This window comes from Ailuropoda melanoleuca, chromosome 14 (genome assembly GCF_002007445.2).
Source record: "Ailuropoda melanoleuca isolate Jingjing chromosome 14, ASM200744v2, whole genome shotgun sequence".
Classification (NCBI taxonomy): Eukaryota; Metazoa; Chordata; class Mammalia; order Carnivora; family Ursidae; genus Ailuropoda; species Ailuropoda melanoleuca.
The window spans coordinates 90,791,406-90,817,039 of record NC_048231.1 but is presented as its reverse complement, the minus strand read 5'-3'; the positions used below and the strand labels follow the sequence as shown (position 1 = coordinate 90,817,039).

Genomic DNA, 25,634 nt, shown 5'->3' with positions numbered 1-25,634 from the left:
TGACACAAGGCCAAGTTATCTTTTTAAAGACAGGTTTTTTCCCTTGATGCTCAATGGACTGAAATTAAGTCTAAGCGTTGGACAAATTCTCCTGCTCTGGGTACAATAATGCAGGTTACTATTATTGTTGTTTCTTTCTTTCTTTCTTTCTTTCTTTCTTTCTTTCTTTCTTTCTTTCTTTTTTACATCCTTTTTGTTTATTTTTAAACTAAAGATAATTCCTTGATAAAAAAAAACACTTCAGGCTGTTGGGGAAATCATCACATCTGTTCATCCTTTTGGAACATGACTTTTATAGGGAACACACTCTTGTTTCATGCCCCCATTTGCAGTTACAAACTGGATTTTACTTTTTTTCCCATGTACTCTGTCATCCTGACTTAATCTCACAATACTTGTTGGCTTTCGTTAACTAACAAGTAACCCTATAGAAAACAGATGAAAGCCATCATTTTTCTAAGATAAAGAGCAGAGCCATGTGGTTAAAATACAGATTTGAAGAAGTCTGCACTTACTGTCTTTATGTAGGGAGAGTGGCAATCTCATTTTATGTTCAGAGACTGAATTTACGAAGACGTTTACATGAAGAGGAAAAAAGTGTATATTGGAGATCTTTTTTTTTTTTTGGAATAAAGTCTTGGACTTAGGCTTGAAGGGAAAAAAAATTCCGTTTTTTTATTTTGTGAATTTTGTGAATTTTTGAGTATTTTTAACATTGTTTTGTACGGATCATTTAACCTTTTACACACTTAGACACAAATATGTTCCTTTAAGTTTTAGTCTCTAGAATAAGAGGGGATATTCTAAGTCACAGCGAAACCTCTGATTCCTCATGAACTCAAGTTGGTGTAAGGGAAAAAGTACATGCAGGTGTGGATAAGAAGTCCTGATTAGGTCAGCTCCCACTTCTCACTGAGGACCAGCAGCTACCTGGAGAGAAGGAAGCAGGAGGTAAAGGAACTCATCCTATGCTGTTTGCATTACACTGTCAGTCGTCAACTTCTTGGATTCTATTTGTGGCCTAAATGATGACAGATTATTTATCGAAGCCAACACGAAAATATTGTTAGCATTTTATTTTATTTTTTACAAGATTTTATGTATTTCTTTGACAGAGAGAGAGCACACACACGCAGGGGGAGCGGCAGAGGGAGAAGCAGTCCCCCTACTGACCAGGGAGCCCTACATGCATGGGGCTTGATGGTGCAGGGCCCGATCCCAGGACCCTGGGATCATGACCTGAGCTGAAGGCAGATGCTTAACTGACTAAGCCACCCAGGCGCCCCTGCATTTGATTTTAAAGCTATGCCTTAATACAGTGAGCACGAGCCAAGCAAAGTGTGGATAGAGACTTCTAAAGCAATCTCTTTATGGGATTGCCCCCACTCTTCACACCTGAGTGATACAGACATCACTTAATGGGTAGCTTTCTTGCCTACATCAGCCAAATAATTACATCAGTTGTTTCTGCCTGGAAGGGATCCTACCCGGAAAGTCTCCCTATCCGACACCTGGAAGGCTTTATAGAAAAAAGGAAATTTGACTACCTTTGGCTAAAGTATAAAAGTATTTTTTAATCATTAGAGTTTAAATCATTACCTTATTTCTAATTAAGCCCCCTAAAACCCCAATTTCTGTATGAAGATGTTAATAATATTATCTAATAATATAACACAAGGTTATCATACTTTAAAACTGTTGGTGTTATTTTTCATTTGCCATTCACTTCAAAGCATGTGGGTTATAACAGGTACAGTGTAACCACACGCGGCTGAAGAAGGCTGAGTTTCATTTCCAACCACCCCCAAGACAGAGCTTAATTTTACATTTTGCTAAACTGACATCACATCTGCCTTGTGATAGTATCTTTTAGTTTATTATTTATATAGAATAGAATCCATATATACAGAAAAGGACCAGTTAACATAATTACCTTAAAAAGGCTATGCATTTTAACATCTTTTTTCATGGTATACAAATCCACATCACTGAAAATTGATTTTTCAATATTTTACAAAATCTACTTATTATTTTTAGCTGCTTTAGATTCCAATCATTTAACCTTATGATGGCAAAGATAACAGGTGTGTAGTAGGACCTAGCCCCCAAATCTAGGATAAATCAAGAAGAGAAAAGATCACCTTCACTGCAGCTCCCCACCCCCTACCCCAGACTTCCTTGGCCACACATTGCATCTCAGCTCTACCCAAGGTTGTCCCAGTTTTAAAATCGTACATTCAAGTGCACTGTCTTAGTTCATTCGGGCTGCCATCACAGAAGAACACAGACTGAGTGGCTTATAAGCAACAGAAACTTACTTCTCAGAGTTCTGAGGCTGGAAGTCAGAGACAGAGAGCTGGCAGGATTGGGTTCTGGTGAGGGGCCTCTTCAGGGTTGCAGGTGGCTATTTTTTCTTATATCATCACCTGGCAGAGAGAGAGAGAGAAGCAAACTCTACTGGGACTCTTAGGAGGCGTGAATCCCCTGCATGAGAGCGCCACTCTCTTGGCCTAATCCCATCCCATAGGCCCCACATCCTAATGTCATCACACTGGGGGGTAGGGTTTCAACATATGAATTTTGGGGTGGGGGACATACACATTCAGTCCGTAACACATCCTTCTTGGATGGCAAGCTCTCCCTCCCTGCTTTCACCCCCTTTCACCTACTACCTCTCTCTCCAATTTCATCCGGACCTCCAGGTCCTTGAGCCCTTCTTTTTCTACCAACCAACCATGTCCTCTCTTGTCCTTCTCAGTGAAATGTGGGTTGATCCTCACCTCTGGTTCTTTCCTACCAAGATCTTCACCTCCCTTGTTCCCTTGCCCTTCTGTGATCCCCCAAACTCCAAGCTAGATCTAACCAACTATCTGCCTGTTGTGAGCTGCTGGAGAAAAACTCACCAGCCCCCATGCTGAAACTTGACATTGATGTTTTCCTGGCCAGCTGTTCCTCTCATTCTCCAGTGGCTATTTTCAACCTTCTCAGCTTTCTCCAAACCTTCTACCCCAGGATGACAGATACAGTGAGCTGAGGAGTCAACCAGAGTCCTCTTCTTCCAGGACACCCAGGAAAACTACATTTAACAGCCCCCCCCTTACATACGGTATCGCCATTCTACCGAGATCTAGTCATGGAATTTGAGCAGAGTGATGTTCCCCTTCTGCCAGGCCTGGCCTATCCAAACCTCTCACAAATGCGCCTCTGTCTTCCCCCATCTGCCCTGTGGATGCTAAGACCTGGGGCAGACATGGATGTCACCCATTAAACCATGTGGGTTATGACAGGTACTGTGTAACCACATGAGGTTGAAGTTGGCTGGGTTTCATTTCCAACCACCCCCAAGACAGAGCTTAATTTTACATTCTGCTACCTTCATATCACACCGCTTTGTGACAGTATCCTTTACTTTGTTATTTATATAGAATACAATGCATATATATAGAAAGGGATGTATATACATAATTATCTAAAAAGGCTATGTATTTTAACATCTTTTTCTTATTAATCAGGACCTCTATCTGATGTGGCCCTCAGCGACTTTGTGAAACAAATCACACACACACACACACACACACCCCAACCCAGGCCCTCTCCACTCTCCACCGTGCTAAATGGGTTTTACCTGAATGAGGAATAAGCAACAGTCACATCACAGAGGCAGGTGATAGGAGGATATCAGCTCCTCTCCCACCCCCCACCCGTCTCACCCCTTCATAGTATGGCTTTGCCTCCTGTTCTCCTGAAGAAGAAAAATGAAGACTTATTTTGTTCTCTTTTAAATACTGGAGACCAACTTACTGTAGCCTGAATATAGGGGTTTTTTTTAAGATTTTTATTTATTTTAGAGAGAGAGAGCCCGAGAGCACAAGCAGGGGAAGGGGCAGAAGGAGAGGGAGAAGCAGGCTCCTTGCTGAGCAGGGAGCCCAATGTAGGGCTCGATCTCAGGACCCTGAGATCATGACCTGAGCCGAAGGGAGATGCTTAACCAACTAAGCCACCCAGGCACCCTTGAATAATTAGGGTTTAATGATACTTGTTGCCACTTGGAAGATGCCCTCTGAGAACCTGAGAACAGCAATCATCACATGGCCTCCGGCACCTAAACCTCAGAGTGGAGGGGGAGAAATGGGGCAGACCCTGGTTCTGTGCCTTTCCATGTCTCCCACAGAATTATATCCTTTAGGCCTGAAAGTCTTGTATTGATATTCCCTATGATTCTATAACAAAAATAGGTATATAAATGGAAATTGAAAAAACTATTTCTTTTGACCATAAATAAAAACATTATTTTTTCTGGATTGAATTATCTTTACAATTGTTATCAGTAAATAATTGATCAAAGCACCTGAATATTACATATTTTCAGTCATTAAATATAAAGTAAACATAAAGTAAAATATAAAACAGAAATTATAAAATAAAAAGTAAAATGTATTGAGAATGAAGCTCTTAATAAATGAATGGGACTATTTCGTTTAATGGTTTTGAGTTTGGGGCTTTTCTTCAATTACTTACAAATCTGTGGATGACAGACTGAGACTGGTTCATAAGAATAAGACTATACTTATTTTCATTTTTTGGAAACAATTGTGAAAACTTTGTTCAAATAAATAAATAGAAATAGAAGGTATTCGTCTATAAAAATGCACCTCAATTACTTGAACAATTTCTCAGCATTCCTGATAAAATTATTTTGAGCATTTACCATGAAAAATAAGTTACATTTTTAGTCATCTGTCATCAAAGACATCACTTGACTAGTCCTCGGATTAAAGGGTAACCACAGGCTTACGTTCTCTTCCACTTGAAAACACCCCAATTTGCAAACGAACCTACCAGTGCATCACTAGGCCTTCACCTACTCCCCTCCTGGCCCACACCTCCAGCTGCCCTTGGCCTTCATATGCGGGGTGTTCACACCAAGGCCAGTAGCCTCCACAAGAGTCATGATAAATGGAGAAGGGGTGGTTATAAAAGAGGACAGGACAGCAAACTCTCAGGCAGATAAATTTTAGGAAAATATACATACCCAAGTTGAACATGAGGAAATCCATTCCTTGAAACTACCCAGCTTGTGTGTGCTTCTGGGAAAGCCTCTGCCTACCCTCCAAATACATGGAGACCACGTATTGAAGACGATGAACCTTAATGAATTGGTAGGGTCCCCAGAGGAATTCCCCTGGATTTTGTGGGTCCCAAGAAGCAAATGCCATTTTGTAAAGACACTCTCTTCCCTTAAGAGGAGAGACTGTTCTCTTAAATTCATTAAAACTTTAAAGTATAAAGCAGACTGATGACCTCTGAGTATAGATCAGCAGTTGGAATTTTAGCTGCAATGTTTGATTGACTCTGGGCTTTTTTTTTTTTTAAGATTTTATTTATTTAGTGATGAGCATGGGGTGTTATACGCAACTAATGAATCCTTGAACACTACATCAAAAACTAATGATGTACTATGTGTTGGCTACTTGAACATAATAAAATTTTTTAAATTTTAAAAATAAAAAAAGATTTTATTTATTTATTTTGGAGAGAGCGCATGAGACGATGGCGGGGGGGAGCAGAGGCAGAGGGACAAGCAGACTCCACGCAGAGCACAGAGCCCCACACGGGGCTACACCCCACAACCCTGAGATCATGATCTGAGCTGAAATCAAAAGCTGGTCCCTCAACCGGCTGAGCCACCCAGGCACCCCAGGGCTGGTTATTTTTAATGACAGGTGTATTACTCATGCCAAGCTAATCAGCCAGCCCCATCCCAAGAAGGGCTCTGTGGCCATCTGTCCTGGGGCCGCCTGGAGTAACGTCCACTCACCCCCTGACACAGCCTGGCCGACTTGCTGCTTCTCCGTAATGAGAAGAGGACCCAAGCCTGAGAGGAAACAGCGGCCTCTGTCCCTTTCTATGCAGCGAGTGACAGCTGGCCCCCAGACCAGAGCGGTAAGGAAATTCCAGTCCTCACCTTGCTTCTAGCCACGCACACTACTCTCCTTTACTCCCTCTGGGTCTAGAAAGAAAAGAGGCAGCGTTGAAACGTACCTTTGTATTCATTCCGTCCATCTGTGTTTTATAGGAAGGATTCCAGAACCAGAGAATGACTGTCAGCAAACCCACACAGGAGATTCTGACCGAGTTAGCGTCCCCCGTTTGGACAGAGCTCTTCTGGCCACATCACTCCTCAGGCTGCTCGTGAACTTCTGGAACGGAGCCTGACTCCAGTCTCCCCGGTTCCATTAGGGATTGTTGGGATGGACAGAGCATCACAGACACAAAGTGCAGCTGCCGAAGACCGCTGTCGCCTCAGCAAGAAAAGGAAAGGTCATTTGCCCTGGAAGGGCAGCGAGACTGCTGCCACCATCCTTAACCTCCTCTGCCCCCTCACAGAGTCCCATGTGCCCTGCTCCTGGTCAAGCCTCACTCCTCAACCAGCTCAGGAAACCACGTCCCGGCACGTCAGGAGTCTTCCGTCTACACAGCACCTTCCTGCTCACACCTTTCCTTCACGATTTGAAAATACGGGAGATTCTCTCTAGAAACTCCCTCTTGCAGATAGTAAAACATAAAATGCAGATACGATTAAAATCACCTGGAAGCTGCAAAAGACTTAAACAATAGTATAGATTCCGGAAACAGACCAGACATTCCAGCGTGTCATTGGTTCTTCAGGGTGGCATTTCAAATCAAGGGCGTAAAGAGCATTGTTTAGTAAATGGTGGTGGGACCACCACGTCGAAGATAAATACACAGACACAGCAGAACCTCCATAAAAACCCTAACCGGCTGGGCTTGGGCGCTTCCGGGTCGGCGAGCACGTGGACCGGCGGGGAGGGCTGGGAGGGCGGTGCGCCCGGAGACCGCCTGGAAGCCCCACCCCCTCCCGCACGCGGGCCCCACGCCGCGCTGCCATTGGACTTTCCCTGAGTTGCATTTTTTTCTAATAAACTGGGAAATGTACGTGAAGCGTTTCCCTGGGTTCTGTGAGCCATTCTAGCAACCGTGGAATGTGAGGAGGAGGTCAAGGGAATCCCCAATTTATAGCCAATCGGGCAGAAGTACACGTGGGAGGACAGTCTCGGGGAGTGAGCCTTTCACCTGTGGGGTCTGCGCTAACTCCTGGGACGTTATTGACGTAACTGACGCTCCAGAATTGAACTGAATCAAAAAATTAGGGGCACCTGGCCGGCTCAGTCAGTAGGGCGTGTGACTCTTGGTCTTGGGGTCATCGGTTTGAGCCCCAACATGGCAGGTAGAGACTTACTTAAAAAATTTCTTTTTTTTTTTTTTTTTTTTAATGCAGAGAATTGGAGAATTGCTCAGTGGGAGCGGAAACCCCCCCCCCCCACATTTGGTGTTACTAGTGCTGTGAGTTGCGCAATTCAGAAGCCATTATCTTATCTGCCAGTAAGCTGCTGAGACAGTGCCCTCCACTTCCCTGGGGCGCTTGTGCAATCCCCTGTCTGAAGGGAGAGAACCCGGAACCTCTTTCTCCCTGTCCTTCCTTGTCTTTCCCTACTGCTCTAGGAAAGACTAGAGGCAGCATTCAAGCTCATTTTGCTTGACTCCTACCCCAAGGGGCTGGCTCTTCAGGGTGAAGGCCCGTTCACTTGGAAGAGAAGGAATATGCCTCTATTTCCACCTCCACAATTAGAAGATATGCCTTGCATCCAACTAGTTTAGCAGATTTTACAATATTTATTTTTCAAAGGAGAACCCTGAGACTTTGAAATTTTCAACTGATTTGCCGGAGTTCACACGGCAACTCAGCGTCAGGGCCTAACGGGGCCATGTCCGTGCTCTCTGCTCAGTTACCTTCAAGGTTGTTTGCTTCAGGGCGGATTTCTGCTTTAGGAGGCCACTACTGCTGCCTCACCCTGTGTACAATATCTTTGATTATTCTCCCCATTCCTGAAGTCCCCCACATTTGGGAAGTTCTTCTGGTTCAATATTTGGTTGGGGAGGCTGAGGTGGCTCATCCCATGAGGTGATATTAGAACAGGCCAGAAGGGAGAGAACCTTCCTCCGAGCATGAAATGAGAACTAGAAAGTTGGCCAGAACAGGGTGCCCTTAAACCTGGAATCTTCTGGATATTTCCTGTTGGACCCTGCGAGGATTTGTTGTGAAAAGTCACAAAGAAGATCACCTAGTAAGTACTTGCCCCCAATCGCATTCACCTACTTGCAGAAACAAGTTTTATTCTGACTCAGTGCCAGAATTTGAGTCATGGACACTCCCACACATACTTGGCAAGCCTTGGCCTAGATGTTCTATCCTTTCAGACTGCCAGACTCTCCTCACTGTTTGGCATTAAATGTGGTCTTTCTCACCAATTATACAGTTCCTTCCTCTGGTTAAAATAACAACACTCTCGCTCAGAGATGGAATTTCGCCATCAAGCTCAGTCTTTCCCGTTGGGCCAGTCTGGAGAACTGGGCTGTGATTGCGACAGTGGGTTTGAAGAGCGAGTCTTTACTGAAGGAGCGGACTTCTGAGGGACCTGTCAGGAAGCACACCAGGACTCGTGAATCTCCACGAGAAGAAGCTCATTTTCTCATTTCAGTCTCTTGTGCAATGGTCCTCATTCTTTTTCCCCTAAGTAAACACAGAGCTTGAACTTACCACCCTGAGCTCAAGACCTGAGCTGAGATCAAGTCGAACGCATAACCGACTGAGCCACCCAGCACCCCGTCCTCATTTTTTAAATTAATATATTAGCTTTCTTCACGTGGGTAGTTCCTACTCTTCCTGGAAGACGTGATGCTAAGGCAGAGCGACAGTAACAGCTTTTTGTCCAGGGATGATGATGATACTTTGCTAGGTATAAAATCACAGTAATAGCAAACACTCACGTAGCACTTACTTATGCCAGACACTGTGTTAAGTTCTTTCCATATATTAACTCATTTTATCCACAAAATAATCCTGTGCAGTCGGTCTAGTATTATCCCTAGATTACGGTTGGGAAAACCAAGCCATGGAGAGGTTAAGTGAGTTGCCTACTGTCTCATAGAGATGGTGTGATGGGTTCAAAACCAGACTCTATGCCCTTGGCCACCACCTAGTTCTGCTTTTCATATGGTGTAATTCTGAATAGCACTCACCAAGAGTGATGATCTCAGACATCAATGGAAACTGTAATTCAGACCTCAGGAGCCTTCCACTCTCCAACAAATATGACAAGCCCCAAATACGAACACAAAAATATGAGAAAGGGTTTTTGTAAACTACTCATTTCTGAACATCTTTACTGCAGAATGAAGGAAATGAGCGTGCATGTGTGAAGGAAAACACTAATTTTGAAACATTATTGGGAAAAGTGTAATTCTTTTTTCTTAAGATTTTAGTTTTTTAAGTAATTTCTACATGCCAAATGTGAAGCTCAAACTTACGATCCCGAGATCAAGAGTTGCACACTCTACCAACTGTTGGGTGCCCCCAACATGCAATTCTGTTAAAGAAACACATCTGGCTATTTTCAGGACAACTTTATAGAGAACCAAAACACCTAAGTCTCTTCTAAAAAAATCTAATTCCTCTAATAACAGAAAATAATAATCTGCTCATTATTTTTATGAAAATGACTCTCTTAATCATTGTTTAGTCCACCCATGCAAGCATAAGAGAACAATAACAACAAAAAACTACACAAATTTCAAACCATGAGAGATTTCTCTAGAAGAAGGTAGGAAGAGTGTTTTTCCCTCCCTACTCTCAATCTAGGATCCCTGACCTCCAGAAAAAGGAGATAACTAAACCTTCTATTAGACAGGTAATGCTTTTGAGGTGGTGGGATACGAGGATTCATTTTAGTTTTTTTGCTTTTTGATGATTTCATTGTAATACACACCATATGTACCCAAGATTGTTTAAAACATATATGAACAACTTAAAGAAGAATTGTAAGTATACATTTTGAAGCCACCACCACCGTGACCAAATTCTGGGCCCAGGAATACGGATGGAAGAGAGAGCCTCACCACCAGCAAACACTGCCCACAGAGAGCTCCCAGAGGGGACTTTCATCTCTCTCCCCTCCTCTGTTCTCAGATGATGACAAAGTGACCGTGTGGGTTTCCTAGGGTTACCATAATAAATACCACAGACCAGATGGCTCAAACAACAGAAATGTATTTTCTTGAAATTCTGGAAACTAGAAGTCCAGGATCAAGTTGTCAGCAGATTGGGTCCTCCTGAGGCCTCTCTCCTTGGCTTGCTTGGCTTCCCACTGTGTCCTCACTCGGTCTATTCTTCTGTGCGTGTGCACCCCTCCTGTCTCTCTCCATGTGCCCAAATGTCCTCTCCTTATATGCACACCAGTCAGGTGGGATTAGGACTCCCCTCACAGCCTCATTTTAACTTAATCTCCTCTTTAAAGGTCCTGCCTCCAAGTGGAGTCATGTTCTCAGGTACTGAAGCTTAGGTTTCAACATAAGGATTTTCAGGCAGGGGGAAGACACAATTCCACTTATAACAGTGACCTTGAAGCCAAGAGATGGTGGAGGCACAAGATGGAAGGATCCTGGGTCCTCGAATCACCCCTTGGAAGAGAGAAGCCTAGAGCACGTCTCAACCAAAAGCATGAGTATTAGACTCTATGTGACCAACAATGAAATTTTCATTTTGCTAACTCAGTTATGTTGGGGGATTGTTTTTAGCAGTTGGCCTGCACCGAACAATACTCAAGTGAAGGAAAACCCAGCCACCCTCCATTAAGTTTGTCTAATTAAATCAGTTATTAATATACTAGCTTCGGGTGATAAGAAAAGAGTGTGGATAAAGTGGGGTAACTGGGTGGCTCAGTAGGTTAAGCTTCTGCCTTTGGCTCAGGTCATAATCTCAGGGTCCTGGGACCAAGCCCCATATCAGGCTCCCTGCCCAGTAGGGAGCCTGCTTCTCCCTCTGTCCCTCCCCCCTGCTTATGCTCTCTCTCTCAAATAAATAAATAAAATCTTAAAAAAAAAAAAAGAGTGCAGATAAAGAGAAATGATTCTCCCATTGTATCCTTCCAAATTAACCATGTACGTTGGCTTCTAAAATGAATCAATACCTCAATTAACAATAAATCGTATGCATAATATGAACTAAAATCTTTTAGATGCAATGAATAGTTCTGGTTCTTATGTGTGCCTCAAAAGAGCACAGAATTAACACATCTGAATTCACTCATTTGCAATTGTTCGGTAAATTGATCAATCCCCATATTCCGACAGTTTTGCAATCTCTACTAGGTCTGTTGAAGTCTGAAGACTGGAAACAGAGGGTCTGCAAACACCAACATTCTTCTGTTCAGAGGCAGCGTATTAGGATGTTAAGGAAATGACAAAAAGAACTAGATAGGGACATTCCTGACAGCCCACACATCCTCCATTGCTGAAATCAGCCTCCACTACCCCACAACCCCATGGTGAGCCGTAAGGCGATACCCATGCACAAAGATTCGTGATACAAGCAAGTGTTGCTTGTGGGCAGTCTTCCCGAAGGAAAGGACCCTTAAGGAGATGAAGGGTGCTTTCTCATGACTTCCTGGTGCTGGTGACAGACAACAGTCACATCCGCGGACCCTGCTACTGTCCACATGCCGTTCCATTGTCCCCAGCCTCACTGAACTCTCCTGCTCTTCCAGTCTTTTCTGTCTTAGGCAAATTTATCTAGTCTTCACCTGTGGGAGGACTGGCTCTGCTTGACCATCGATTCCTCCAAATCTTTTTCATCTTCCACTTGGAAACTAAAAGCCAGGAGTTTGGCCCTTGTTGCTCTAATTCTGCAATGACAATTTTCCACTGAGACAACAGAGCTTGGTTTCTCCCTACCCAATAGCAGGAGTTTCCAGGAGTAACCCACTTAAAACTCAGCCAATTTATCAAAGCGTCTTCCTGCCATGCTACAAAAATAAAGAGCTGGGAAAGAAATGTCACCCTCATTTTATGTTTGTCTGGGGACAAAAACAATCAAAGAAAGCTGCAAGTTATCTAGGAAAAGATTTACAGTGAAAGGCGATCTCTCATCTGGCGGAAATCTCTGGCAAGGAATCAGATAGGACGATGTGGTCACACTGGACCTGATGGAGAAGTTGCCTGCTATCGGGTAAAAGGAAACACCCCTCAGACACCACACGAAGTATATGGGTTGCCAGGCACCGGAGTCCACCTGTAGATGAAACGTGTTTGGTGGCATTCCAATGGCGCATGTCATCTGGGGTGTTCAGGTCAGAGCTACAACCATGGAAAGGAGCTTCCTGTTTAGATTCTAAGGCAATATTAAACACGGTTTAGAAATACTACATTGGACATAATTAAACATTAGCCAGTTCAAGATGGCTTATTTCCCTGTTTCACAGCAGACTGAACAAGACAAAATCACATCATGGTATGTTTAAAGTATTAAAACTTGAAATGATTTACAAGTGGCAGTAACTGGTCAGGCTTCAAGACCAGAATATTGTACAATGTCTTGATCATTGTAAAACATTTTGCATTTGAGAGTATCAGAAAGCCACAGGTTACTGTAGGGATTTTGCCCTTGACTCAGACTATTATTTAGGGTGAGTTGAAACCTTGATTTTTGTTACCCTTCTCTGACGATGGGAGGCTCTGAAAAGGACCAGAGAGTCTTCTTTGGATTCAGAAACAGCCAGAGAGATCAGCATAAACATACACAAAGCAACACTAAGACCTGTTTTCCACTGCTTGGTGTATTCCTGGGAATCCAAGCGGGAGATGGGCAATGTTGCTGAGATGAGTTTTGGTGATTTGGTTGGTTGGGTAAGAGGGTGGTTTGGTTTGATTTATTCTTGCACTCAGCTTATAGAACAGGTGGCAAATCACAAGAAAACTAGCCAAGATCATAAATCTTCAATGGGACTTAAGGAATTACCACCCCTGCATATACGCACAGACACACATACACACACACACACACACACACACACACACACACGCACACACACTTGACATTTTTTTCAGGTAGGAATTAGCATCAAGAGAATAAGTGATTTTCCAGTTTCTCTCAGCTAGTTAGTTGCAACATTTGGACAAGAACCTGGTTCTCCTTTCTCTAAGTGCAAGGCTTTCCCCACTTTAAAATATTGCCTCCTTGGGACGCCTGGGTGGCTCAGTCGTTAAGCATCTACCCTCAGCTCAGGTCATGATCCCAGGGTCGTTGGATCCAGTCCTGCATCGGGCTCCTTGCTCATCAGGGAGCCTGTTTCTCTCTCTGCCTGCTGCTCCCCCTACTTGCACTCTCTCACTCTGACAGATAAATAAGTAAAATCTTAAAAAAAAAAATATTGCTTTCTTGGTCATCACTGGCTTTATCTGAAAAGCTACGTACTGGCCATGAGCCAAGACATCAACCTTAACCATTCCCACAACCATGACTTCTGCACGATGGCCCCCTTCTACCGACGCAAAGGAAACTCATGTGAAGGATGACACCACATCAGTGCGAGGTTCTAACTGAGACTGGAAACTGTACGCACAGCACATAGTAGGTGCCGAATAAGTCACGTGTTAATGAGTTAATGCAGGAATATGTGAATGAAGTGTGGTGTGTTGTCGGGGCATTATACACATACTGAACAGCCTAAGTGTATTACGGGTTCCTTAGGTCTAACAGCCTCAAAATGTTTGGCTAACAGTTAGCTAATATTACTAAACTCATTAATGATGCTAAGTAGAAACCCCAAATTTGGGTCACTCTACTATTCAGATGCTTTAAGTAAAACATCAAAATTCAAAACATAAGGGATAAGGGGCACCTGTCTGGCTCAGTCAGTAGAGCATGCAACTCTTAATCTTGGGGTTGTGAGTTTGAGCCCTACGTTGGGCATGGTGATTGCTTAAAAATCAATCAATAAATAAAATCACTATGTCAGTAAACTTTAAAAGAAAAAAAAGAACATATGGATAAAAAGAGAGCAGCCTAATCTTTGTAATTAAAATACTCTTAAGATTATATTAAACAGGGGTGCCTGGGTGGCTCAGTCAACTGGGCGTCTGCCTTTGGCTCAGGTCGTGATCCCAGGGTCCTAGGAGTTGAGTCTCGCTTCAGGCTCCCTGCTCAGCAGGGAGCCTGCTTCTCTCTCTTCCTCTGCAGCTCCCCCTCCTTGTGCTCTCTCTCCCTCTCAAATAAATATATAAAAATCTTTTTAAAAAGTTTATATTAAAGCATTAAAATTGTTCAGAACCAGCCCAGCTGGTTATCTTAGAAAGCCAGGGTATCTTGTGAAAGATAAGTGAAGCATCACTTTTCCGAGGACATTACTTTTCAATACACTGTCCCAGTTCCCTCACTTGTCTAGCAAGACAATAGTCTTGCTGTCTCCATTTTATAGCTGAACAAAAAGGAATCCTGGACTAAGAAAATTAGCCAGCGTCACACCACCGGTGATGCAAAGAACCAAAACTAAAATGAACATTTCCCAAAGTACCTAGAAGCTAGTGACGCCTAGCTAGGCAGAGCCACGCGTTTCAACACTGACGTTCTCCAAAGCACCTTGCGAATCACAGGCTCTCAGCAACGCTCCTGGAACTAATTCCCCACAGGGAGAGGCCAGCGGCAGCTCGATCGCGAAGACCAAGGAGGACACAGGCCTGGAAGACAGGCAGGTCTCTACCTCTGCATTTAGTCTTCTCACTTGGAGCAAGCTTCCAAAACTTCTAAGCTTTAACTTCCCCTCCCCCCCCTTGTTAAAAAAAGTGGGGGTAACCATACTTAGCCCTGAGTGCTGCTGTCAGGATTAAATGGAATCACAAAGGACCTAAAGCAGTAGCTGGGACACATTATGCAACCAAAAGGCTAAACTAGTATTAAACCAGGGACCTAGAGACAGTAGTTAATCCCTCCTCGTTCCCCAGCCAACACTGCAGTTCCTACCAAACCTGTTACAAGACCCTGAGGCTTAAAATAAAGCAACTGGGAAGGTCTCTTGTGTCCAACTGCTCTGGGCCCCACCCTGGCAGGCCCCGTTGTGTTGGCTGAAGAACGTGGTCTGAGTCATCCCAGCTGCCGGCAGGGGCAATTTTAAGTCCCACGGGGCCATGTCCCTGAGCAGATTCACCACACCCCACACCCAGCTCTCGTGTCCGCGGAGAGATAAATGACGAGGGGGAGGCCATGTGTGTTGCTGCATGTCTGGGCGATCAACTGTGGACCAGCGGCTTCTCTGAGTGTCCAGCCTTGATTTGCAGATGGCAGAGCCCCCTGGTTCATACCATCGCAGTTGGCAGAGAAAAGTAGAGAAGGGTGGGTCACTGGATTCTTTCTGGGAGTAGCTAATTAAACAATTAAAGCTATTTCCAGGGGCAGCAGCTTTCTGTCCACAGGTTCTATCCCCCTGCTTTAATAAAACCACTATTTTGCACCCAAAAAAAAAAAAAAAAAAGCTTTCTCCATATCTGACAAAAGAGGCTGACATCTTTTTCAGTCCCAGGAACTTACCTATTCACTGGTTCGCCTTCACTAGCTCGTTAAAAAAAAAAAAAAAAAAACCAACAGAAAGAAAAAAAAACACTTCCTGAAAATTAGCTGCTGAGTCACCCGACAAAGGCAACTGTGGCCCTTTTCAACATCAACAGGTCGGCAAACTGACTCACTTTTTCAGGCTTACATTAGAGGCCCTGTTCTCATCATCCCCCCATCCTCCTCCTTTCCTGTAGACACCCCCTCCCACCTAGCTGGGGGCTTTGCGTAGCCACCCCCTCTCTCCGCACCCCCTTGGAAGCTATCCAGCGTCCCTGTCTGTGGCTCTGATTCTTCCTGGAAGCCTGTATGCAGAGGAAGTGGGGCAGAGGCCTCAGAGGCTAGCTGCCTGCACCCACTCCTTGAAGCTGTATTATCCACCGGGAGCTTAAAGGATGTTCTTTAAATGTACACCGGAAGTACCTTAAATCATGATACTCATGGGCCTTACCAAGCCCCCCCCCCATAGCACTGATGGTTTTGACAGATAGGCCCTGTTGCTTTTTTAAAAAGCAGAGGGGGTCAGAATCTGAATATAAGGAGAGAAGTTGGTGGTTCCCAGCCCAACTGCACTCTATAATCATCTGGGGAGCTTGAAAAACATGGACGCTCTGGCCCCACCTCTGGCCTATGGAATGAGAATCTCTGTCCCCAGGATTGGGACAAGGCATTTTAAATCTCTTGCAGGGAGTTTCCCGGGGCAACTAAATGTAAAAACCGCCACCGATCCAGTCCAATGGCTCACAAATATTACTGAGTCATAGGCTCCCTTGACAAAGCAATGGCCCCCCTCTGCAGAAATAACCTCCTTAAACACCATTTCAGGGGAGACCCTGACACCCTACGATTTCCCTGTCAGGTCAGACTTCTCTTTAGGCAAATGATGAGTAAGGCCTGGCAAAGGTAAGGCACCCCCCCCCCAACCGCTCAGCAGCAAGAACCTGAGTTAAGAGGAAACCAGCTCAATATTCTTCCTTGTCTCCTAATGGTGAGTACTCAGCAGAAACAATTTTCTCTGACCGAACCTACCAAGGTACCACAAATAATGAGAAAGGCAATGGTTGCTGTTACTCGTAACCAGTGCATTTATGGATCCGATCTCAGGTAAATCACAAAATAGCACTACAATTCATAAGTCCATTTAAACTGCCTTCTTGAAGTTTACTAATTATCCTGAATACCTCTTGCTGTGGGTTAAATTGTGTGCCCCAGATATGTTGAAGTCCTGACTCCCAGTCCCTATGAATGTGACCTGAATTGGAAATAGGGTCTTTCCAGATGTCATCAAGTTAGGATGAGATCATTAGGATGGGCCTTAGTCCAACATGACTGGTGTCCTTATAAGAAGAAGAGGCCATGTGAAGACCTCGAGACATAAGGAGAATACTATGTCATCGTGGAGGCAGAGCTTGAGTGATGCATGCATCTAGAAATCAAGGAAGGCCAAGGACTGCCAGCTGAGTAAAGGCCAGGAAGGATTCTCCCCACAGATTTCAGGGGGAGGGTGGCCCTGCTGACACCTTGATTTCAGATTTCTGACCTTCAGAGCTGTAAGAGAATGAATATCTGATGTAAGCCACCCAATCTGTGGTACTTTGTAAGGTTGTCCTAGAAAAGTGATATTCCTCCTATTGTCCCATGGATCTGAACAGCAAGGTGGAACACAGAAGCCACACAGGACTGCTGCTAGGGCTCGGAGCACCAGCCTTCCACCCTGGCTCGGTCAAGAGATGCCCTGATGGGAATTCTGAGGCTATTCTCTGCTCTGCTTTTTAGGAAGATTCCACTTGAATATTTTGCTCCCTGTGGTTTCTCTCATGGCACTCTGTTTGTATTCTTTGGGCACTTACACCTGTCTCCACTGTCCATCTCCCCACCTGGATGGTGACTTGTGACTTCTCTGGGGGCAGGGATAATGTCTGTCTGGTCCACGGCCCTCACCTATCTCAGCGCCTGGCATGAAGTCATCTCTGAATAAAGGCTTGACTGAGTGCATGAATGTGCAAATGGTATCCAAACTTTATGTTTTTTTAAAAAGATTTTATTTTTTATTTTTAAGTAATCTCTACACCCATAGTGGAGCTTAAACTCACAACTCCCAGACTAAGAGTCGCATGCTCCACTGACCGAGCCAGCCAGGTGCCCTTATTTAATTTTTGTCTTGTTGGACTTCTCTACTGCATCTGACCCTGTTGGTCGCCACCTCTCCTCACCTGAGTGCAAATATTCTCTTGACCATTATAGTTATTCCTTCTTCTTTCTTTTACTGGCCTCTGTTTCTCTGTATATTCCTAAACCTTGTGTTCCCAGGTTCATTTTTTTTAAGCTTATTTATTTATTTTCAGTAAATTCTACACCCAACGTGGGGCTCGAATTCAAGATCCTGAGATGCTCTTCCCACCGAGCCAGCCAGATGTCCCCCAGGTTTATCTTTTATCTTATTTTCTATACAACTTTTTTAGTTGTAACTACTACTGATATTCATATGACTCCCAAACTTTGGGCCAAGTTTTCCCTGAGCTTCAGGGTTGTATATCCAAACTATCTGCTAGATGCTTCTACCTACATGTCCCACAACTACAGCAAATAAAAGTCAATCAACTTTACCTCTTCTTCATATCTAAGATCTGTCCCTGATTCTCCTACCCCAAACCACTGCCAACATTGAGGCCCTTCATCATCTTTTTACAATATCCTCTATGGTTTTCCAGATTTCATACTTACATTTCTCACATCCATCCTTTGTATAGGCAGAGGCTGAGATATTTAAAAATCAACTTTCTAGTTGCTCCCTACTTATACTAGCACAATCATTCTACAAGATTTAACTCAAGTCCCTTCATATGACAATCCATACCCTACTTATCTCTCCGAACTTAAACTTTAAGATCCAGCAGCACCAAAGTATCTTTACATGCTGTGTTATTCTCCTTATCCTATGTTTGCTTTTATGGGTTTCTCTGAGAGAAATTCTCATTCTCACTCATTGTGGTGGTGGACAGTGTTTAAAAATAGGTATTAATAATCCCTAATTCCTAGTATTTGTGCTCTGTGTATTCCCCTCCCTTTGAGCATGGGTTGAACCTAGTGACTTGCTTCTAAAAAAAATAATATAGCAAAAGTGATGGGATGTCACTTCCATGATTAGGTTATAAAAGATCATGATTCTGTCTTGTTTGCTCTCTCTCTTTCTCACACATTTTTCTTGAGTGCTTCTCTGATGAAGCAAAATGGGGAAGCCTATGTGGCAAGAAATTGGGAGGGGGGGCTTCTAGCTAACCACCAGTTAAGAATGGAAGACCTCAGCCCAACAAGCATTAAAGAGCCGAGTCCTTCCAAGCACATGCGAGAGTTTAGAAGTAGATCCATACCCATTTGAGTCTTCATGTGAGACCACAGCCCTATTTAATTGATTTCAACCTAGCAATTGGAGTGAGAAACCCTGAAGCAGAGGTCCCTCTAATCTATGCCTAGACTCCTGACACAGAAACTGGGAGATAATAAATGTGTATTGTTTTAAGCTGCTGAAGTTGGGGGTAATTTATTACACAGCCATATATATCTAATACACTCATTTCATACAACATATATTCCATGAAGACTACAATACCTCCTGCCAGACACACACACATACACACACACACTTTGTGAGCCTCAGAGCAACACTCTGTGTTCACCTCTTAACACTGTATTTAGCAAATTAATTGTAACAGTGTGTTTTTGCCTTGGTGTCTCCATTATGCCTTGAGACGCTTGAGGCTGTGACATGTGTTCTTGGTTATTTTATCTTTATATCTCTAGTGTCAGATGTAGTTCTTGGAACACATGGTCAAAAATTATTTTATGGATGAATGAATAAATGAGTAAATGGGTGAATGAGTATCATTTTGCCGATACACAGGGATTAAAAAATCAAGTTAGATCAATGTTATATCTGTAGGAACTTTAATCAAGTTAAAGGAGTTGATGTAGGGGCAGCTGGGTGGCTCAGTTAAGCATCTGCCTTTGGCTCAGGTCATGATCCCAGGGTCCTGGAATTGAGCCCCAAGTCAGACTCTCTGCTCAGTGGGGAGTCTGCTTCTCCCTCTGCCTCTGCATACCAACCCCCTGCTCGTGATCTTTCTCTCTGTGTGTGTCAAATAAAATAAATAAAATCTTAAAAAAAAGAGAGAGAGAGAGAGAAGCTGACATAAAATCAATTAACCTAAATATGAATTAAATAAGTGTTGGATCATAATCAGAAAAATGTGCTATGGACACATAAAAGATAGAATGTCCTTTCTGATGTGGGCAATCAAAAAATATTTCTCCGAGTAAATAGCTATTGACATTGGACTTGAAGGTTAACAGAGCTTTGAGCAGCAAAATTGGGAAGGAAAGGAATCCAAAATTAGTGAAAACTGTAAACAAATCCTAGAAAGGGAAACAGTCTCACAGAGTGACAGAGTCCAGCCTGGTGCCAGGGGGAGAAGCCAGATGGAGATGAAGATTAAAAATCAATTAGCTTCAAGGGCCACTCAAGGTCATTACTCTTAGAGAACAGGGTGAAAGCAGCACCTTGAGAAACTGACATTTAAAGACCAGGAGGAAAGAGGAACTTGCTAAGAGGAGTGAAGAGGACTCGGGCACACGATGTGGTATGCGAATCACTTTACGTAAGTTGGAAGGAGGAGCTGATGCTCTGAGGTTGAGAATGATGCAATCTTAAGAGGCCTCAAGATGTGGCAATTGGGCTACTAGAAACCTTTAAGAAAACAGTATCTGTGGAAAAAATGGAGATGAAAGACAGATTAAGATGATAAAAATAGGTATGTTTGAGGAAGTCCACCAACCTTTGAAGAAGTGACCTAATGATAACTTGGTAGAGCTGTCTGTGAAGACTTCTGAGTCACTGGCAATTCCGATAGTGAAATGACTTCTGATAACCAACATCTTTCTCTGAAATAAAAAATACCTATATGACTCTCGATCTCTGGGTCATGTGTTCGAGCCCTATTCTGGGGGTAGAGCTTACTTAAAAAAATAAAATCTTGGGGCACCTGGGCGGCTCAGTTGGTTGTTTGCCTTTGGCTAGGGTCATGATCCCAGGGTTCTGGGATGGAGCCCCACGTTGTGCTCCCTGCTCAGTGGGGAGCCTGCTTCTCCCTCTCCCTCTGCCTGCTGCTCCCCTTGCTTGTGTTCTCTCTCTCATAAATAAATAAATAAATAAATAAATAAATAAATAAATAAATAAAATCTTAAAAAATAATGACAATAAAACAAAATCTTTAAAAAAGAAGAAAAATCTGACCCTACCTGACTTTTTCCCTTTCTCCAATGAACACCCTCATGGTTTATAACTGTTAACTCTGGACCATTTGCATGTTTCATCTGGTTGTGCTCAAATAAACTGCAAAGTCCATGAATCACAGCTTTCTTCCTGTCTTCACTCAGTATGTACTTAATAATTCCAATAAAAACCATGATAACCTTTGGCTTTCATAAACTCTTCATAATCCCCCCGAGCATTTTTTTTCAGCAGCCATTTTCTGGAGACTTGCTAGCTGCCAGGCTCTGGGCTGGGGGCCTTCTATCCATGAGCTCCTTTAGTCCCCTTACGAACTGTGGGATTCCACAGGGCTAGGAAGTTATGATTCCCCACTTTTTACTAAGCCAAGAGTGGAAAAGAGAAGTGAGGTATAGTTTATTTCAATGAAGATCCTCAGAGATTAATTTGTCAAAGGTATACGTGCAAACACATCACAGCCACGCAGGACTGAGTGAACTGTCCCAGATTGCCCAGGCTGGAGGGCATTTCTGGGACATGAGACTTTCAGTTTTAAAACCAGGACAGGTCCAGGCAAATCAGGGTTGGGAAACTTTCCATAGTCTTTAGGGATGAAGCCGTAAAATGCTGTAAAAAATAAAAGGGCTCATATCTATTTCCCGTTAGCAATATTTATTATGAAGTTGATTTGGGTTGAAAAGGACAGCAGGGTGTGTTTCTAAACATATAGAAATACACACATCTATCACTTCCCAGCTTATTCTTGAAAAAGTGTGGTTAACAAGTGAGCTGTACCTAGGCATCTCACTAGCCTTCTTCCTCCTGTCTGTCAATTTCAAGTCTGGAAGAAAAGACCAGATTTATCATCCTGGCTGGTACTTTCCCAAGGGCCCCAAGGGTCATCTGTGAAGTGTTAGCCTGACTTCCTTATATTCTTCCATATCTATATCATGAAAGTTAAATAAAAACTTAGTCCTAATTCTCAGAAATCTGCTCTTTTTAATGCAACACCAATAAAAGTTTCAAGAAGAGGAAAGGAGCATTTTTATCACTTTACTTACAGATGCTGTGTTGTGTTGCGTCTTTTTTTAAAAAGATGGACAAAGGAGGTTATTTTCCCCCTCTGCTTTCTGATAAACATGTATGTTTCCTCAACACAGAGGATCTGGGAATCTCTTACTAAAAAGTAACCTTCATAAAACAAAAGGATTTCATAATCGCCTCAACCACCCATTGCTCCCTGCCCCTCCTTCAACACTTGTCCAAATGAATCATCAAGAAGGCAGACTGGTTCATTTAGATGTTCTCTATTGTTTGGGTAAAGAAAAAAAAATGGTGGCAACAACTTCTTCTTCCTTCCTAAGGGCTGCTCAGCTTTGCTGAAAATAGGGCAGATACAGCGGGGAGCAGCCGACAAAACACACAAATTGCTGTTTTGACTGGCTTCTTTGAATCCTTTTCGTTCCCATTACAAATAGCTCCTGCAGGTCTGTCCTAGTAGGTCCTGTTTTGGCATTAACTGGTAAAAAGCGAGCCCGCAGGGAGTGTATCTTTCAAATTAATTCCATGCTCATCCACTACAAAATCCCTGCTAGAGATGAGATGGCTCAGCACCTTCCCTCACAGCTCCCTCTCGTTCGTTTCTTGGAATAACGTGAGACCATTTCTGAGGTCATGTTTCCATCCCTGCAGGTTGGAAATCACCTAGAAGCAACGAGCGGCAGTGCTGTGCTAGAGGGGTGTGAACTGGCCGGCACTTATCAGTATCTTTCACATATCAGCTGGTTTAATAATCAACCTCGTACCCTCAGAAAACCCAGGGGTATAAAACTTGGCAGTATTTAATGAGGCACTGGAGTGGAAAACAAACCAGCCTCGCTCTGGGATGGGGCCCTTCCCCAGTCCCTTGTGGGAAGCAGCTGTATTGCGGTGGCCTGGGAAGACCGCTTTGGGGTTAGAAAGGCACAAGTTCAAATCCCATGTGCATTCCACCCGTTTGCCAATCGACTTTGGGGAAATTGCTGATTCTTTGAGGCTAGTTCCTCCACTATAAAATACGAAAGCTAATCATAGTTTCCAAATATGTGACCATGAGATGATACAGTAAAACTGTTTCTAAAGTGCCTGGCACATTGCCAGTGATCACGAAAAAGTATTTATCTTGTGTAAGTATTGTTCATCTGAATGCAGACTCAAAGAAGCTCTACGGAAAAACCCTGTGGGTAAATGCAACTCAAGTTTCCTCCAGCCAAAAGCAAAAGCAGCAGGATACAACTTCTGTCCTCCGGACAAGCACATTTTCACAGTTTCATCTCAGGGGAGAGCCTGCCCTTTATGATTCCCTGCTGAAAACAGACTTACCCAAATCTAGCCAAGTCCAAAATAACTTCACAGACCTTCTTCCTATTTTTTGAGGCAGTATTCTGTATATTAGGACCTGAATCTTTCTATGACCACATGCAGGGGGCTTTGGGCAAGTGAACAGTATTCATGAAACCCATTATGAATGGGGTGAAAATCAATGTTTTGCCATCACTAGAAGGTTATAAATTAAAAACAGATGGCCTCATCAAGGGAAAAACTGCCACTTCCTCTCCAGCCCCACCACTGCCCTACTGCCTTTTTTCAAAAGCTTTCATTTTAGTCTAATAATCTTAATTGGGCAAGATCTTCCATAGCTCTGTAAGGAAGCTAATATCCAACCCTCCGTCTTGAAGCTGAAGTTAACCGACATTCACTGAGCATGACTGTGAGCCAGACAGCCTGCACATTCTCACCTCGTTCCATTCTCAAGATGCTTTGAAATCCATGTATCTTATACCCTTTTATAAGAAAACCAAGATGAAGTCATTGATCCAGAGCCCTGCAAAGGAGATGTGGCAAAACAGGGGCTAATTCCAAAGTCCAAAGTCAATGATAATTGCAGGGAAAGAAAGTCTGTGGTTTTAAAAATAGAGGTGCAATTGGAAATGGGCAAATCTCACGGCTCCATTAGAGATCAATAGTGAGAGAACACGCTGAAAAGAAAAGAAGCCTTTTACTAAGACATGAGAAATCTCAAAGGGCTATTTGTACGTTCCATTGCCAGCCCAAACCCAAGCCCAGGCTCCACGCACTGGGCAGTTTCTAATCACAGACAGGACACCTACGGGAGCAGTCTGGGACCCAGACTTGCATAGTAAAGGAATCCTAAATCCCCACCTGTCACTCATCACTTCCCTCATTTTTCTGGTGTTTTTTACAGTAACCGATCTGGAAGAAGACTGCAGGTGGGTGTGACTGTTTCACTCTGAATTTGTTAAACTGATTTCTGAAAGTCCTTAAAACAGAAGCTAAAGTGAGAGCCTGGATTGTATTGACAAGGTCTTGCTCTTGAACCATGACCTATTACGTGAGACACTCGCACGGTAGGGTGTGTCCTGTCAGGTGACCTCATCTATTTTCAGCTACATATAAGAAGCCCTCTTGACACAGTGACACCACCAGCAGGGAGGCCAGAGCCCATGGGGAATTTTCACGTCCAAGAAAATACTTTTAAGTCCAAGGGGTTTCTGCCCAGCCTCCTCCAGGACTTAGAGTCAATGTTTGGGAGAAGAATTTGGAAAAATGGATTTTGGGGGGAAGGGGGTTTAAACCCATTGTCCTACTTCCTTCTGCAAACCCTTCAGTTTTCTCTTATGCTGAGTGCAGGAGGAGGCTGGTAGGACCTGGAGTGTGGTAGGAGATTTTCTCCAGACCCCTCCGCCATCCTATTCTCTGTCTCAAAACACAAATGACCGTAGAGGGGAGGCTGCCCTGCTCAGACCTCACAGGTCACTGAGGGCTTGGCCTTGATTCCAAAGCAGGGCACTCTCTGCTCCCCATTATGCCCAGTGGTGACTGTTCTCAAGACGCCTTGTGTTTTCCTTGTGGAGAATTCCCTCTGGCAAGGGTTCGAGGAGTCTGGCAAGATTTTCACAGTTTATGCTGTTCTGGCTCAAAGGGTTGTGTGTGCGTGTGTGGGCTGGGGTGGGGGCAGAGTTACTGCAAGGGATTAAAAAACCCAAATCACAGCACCCAGAGACTTCAGACTAAAGGAAACAACTTATCTCGTTCGTAGATACATTGATAGATGATAAACAGATGGGTGATAGACAGATGATAAGTGACTTTTTTCCCACCCGCCTGTAGTATCGGTCCTCAGGCTACTGCCTCGTGAAGGAGCATTCCTCCCAGTTTTCCCTGCTGCAGCCCAGGCTCGGTGAAGTTAATGAACTTCCAAGTTCTCAGGGCTACAAAGTGACAAGGCCATGATTGGAGTGTTTGCTTCCTCTTCTGCACTGTTTCTTTAGAACTAATTCTCATTTACTGGATTCACACATAAAAAATTAGAGTGTTCGGGGCCGCTGGCTGCCTCAGTCAGTAGAAGGTGCACCTCTAGATCTCAGGATTGTGAGCTGGGCATAGAGCTTACTTTAAAAAAGTTAAATTAAAAATTACGGTGTTCTTTAAGGAGTGCCACGACCATACTTTGTATGGACTCAGGTCTATACATGAGATAATGGGGTAAGTATAGACTCAAGATGGTGAAACTCGAAAATTTCTAAGGTTTCCGATTGGATTTCTGTATCCTTAGTAACTGCAAATTGCAGTGCAAAGAGATCTCTGTCCCTCTTCTTTCCTCCCCGTTTCTTACCTGCATCCTTCCCTAGCCCCCATAGTCCCTGAAATGATCAGTTACTTGGACAGTATTTAATATTTGTAGAGAGACAAAACAGGCATTTTCCCCAAGCACAAGAGAGATAGATACACAGAGATAAATAAATTCACCAAACAAGGAAAATTTGCTTTGGCAGAGACTTTGATAAAGCTCTATGAGCTATACTCTGTTGACTATGCAAAATTGAACTACTGAGGAGATGGTTGCTG

At 43.6% G+C, this 25,634-nt stretch overlaps 1 long non-coding RNA gene across 1 annotated transcript; it reads right to left on the bottom strand.

Annotated features, from left to right (window-relative positions):
• Positions 1 to 732: 732 nt before the first annotated feature.
• On the bottom strand, positions 733 to 20,399 carry LOC117795934. The gene is made up of 5 exons (XR_004620128.1): positions 20,293 to 20,399; positions 8,329 to 8,498; positions 6,043 to 6,295; positions 2,319 to 2,426; positions 733 to 930 (listed from the first exon to the last, which is right to left on the bottom strand). It is a non-coding gene; the product is annotated as an uncharacterized LOC117795934 (long non-coding RNA).
• Positions 20,400 to 25,634: the final 5,235 nt, after the last annotated feature.